Source organism: Schistocerca nitens, chromosome 6 (genome assembly GCF_023898315.1).
Source record: "Schistocerca nitens isolate TAMUIC-IGC-003100 chromosome 6, iqSchNite1.1, whole genome shotgun sequence".
NCBI classification, from domain to species: Eukaryota; Metazoa; Arthropoda; class Insecta; order Orthoptera; family Acrididae; genus Schistocerca; species Schistocerca nitens.
In genome coordinates, this window is record NC_064619.1 from 355,678,199 (window position 1) to 355,680,170 (window position 1,972).

Consider the following 1,972-nt stretch of genomic DNA (forward strand, 5'->3'; position numbering starts at 1 on the left):
AGACCGTTCGAGTCCAGCAGGTGGTAGCTGACCTGGAAGGCATAGTCACAACCTGCAATTGATTATTAGAAACACTTGTTAATAAAATGAGATGATGAATATCTACTCACTACTGTATCTGATACCAAGCTGTGAAAGTTAAAATTTCTCCTTCAGCTATGTGTGTAATGATGATTCCTGTTATTCAAAAAACAATATGAAGAAATATTGAGATAGCTCAGAACCTAATGGTAATTTAAAATCGTACTATACAATATTTTGGGTCTTATATTAAAAGGACGATTTATTATTCAACGCCAGCCGATGTGGCCGATCGGTTCTAGACGCTTCAGTGTGTAACCGCGCGACCGCTACGGTCGCAGGTTTGAATCCTGCTTCGGGCATGGTTGAGTGCGATGTCCTTAGGTTAGTTAGGTTTAAGTAGTTCTAAGTTCTATGGGACTGATGATCTCAGATGTTAAGTCCCATAGTGCTCAGAGCCATTTGAACCATATTATTCAACCTTAACGGATTTTCTCAAAGTTTAGATGAAGTCTCTGAAAGTTTGACACTAATGACAATGACCTTATAGGTTTTTACCATTTTATGTTAGCTGAAGTGATAGCAATGACTCTGTTAGTGAACACTAAATGAACTTGGATAATGAAATGGTACGTCAGTGTTAAAACGCTTATTGGACTTTCAGTGAAATTTTCTATATTTAGGGCAACAATGAGAGCTGTTAGAAAAGGTTTTGAATTCAATCTATGTGAGTTTTGGGCGAGCGGCATTTAACTTGTATAAAGCTTTGTAGAACCAACTGTGATTGCTTCAGGTTTACTGCAATCGGTTTAATCTCTGAGTGATAAACACAGAAATGAAACTTGTGTACGCACACTTATAATTCTTGGTAAAAGTGATATCTCTGACAGTGTTTCATACTTGGTTTGAACACTGATTATTAAAAAGGGCTCATGAAGTTCGTATGCAAATGTTAACAGAGACAGTTATTTAAGCGGTTCTGTGATCAGGAAAGGCTTACGGGAAGCAATTATCATTTTCATGTACGTGAAAGAAGAAATCGCAACCACAGATTAACGGTTTTGTTGAAACTTCATTAATTCACAACATTGCGAGCTCTTTACCCACAAATTGAATTAGGCTATTTGCGTCCAAAAAATTCCTTTTTCTACTTCTTGATAGCGTAAAGGGTCTGCTTTTGCATGAATATCTGCTGCTTGCATGAAGATTAATACGAGTGCGATTTGTTCCTGGTTAGAGTACCACTGCGCACCTGCGGTGTGGTGGCACATGCTCACGACACCAACCATATACGAAGTGAAATGTCCTTAACTATTAAAAAATCCATCGCTAAGCCTGTAGTTGACATCAGGAGTGAGTCGGAACAGTGCCATGTGTCGAGCAGGGTGCCAGCGCCACAAAGAAAGCAGACCATTTGGTAGCCGTGGGAAGACCGAAATCACAAGATTTTAGTGGATTACGAGAAGCAGCTCGCATCCGCACACATTAGCTTTGTATGGGTGCAGACTGGTAGCAGCTGCAGCCAGGTTTCCAGTATCCGGGTGTAGACTGCGAGCGTTTTGGGGAGCACTCGAGACCAGCACACTCTCACAATCAAACGCCAGTATACTTGCTCGGGTTAGCTATGCGGTCGATTGAGTACAGCCGCTACAAGTGCGGGCGTCGCGACGATTCCGGTCTACAGCTATAATAACATAAGTACATCAACAGTGTGTTGTTTTCATAGCGGCTTTTCTGAGTGATCATGTGCGACAGTACGCTTGGCAGCGGAATGTGTGGGATATATAGGAGAGGTGTTCTGTGTAATACATAATTCATTGTCGTAAATTAGGATATTAACACATTCAGTAATGAATGGAGGGCGAGACGCTACAAATGTCATGGACCTTGCCGTTGGTGGGGAGGCTTGCGTGCCTCAGCGATACAGATAGCCGTACCGTAGGTACAACCA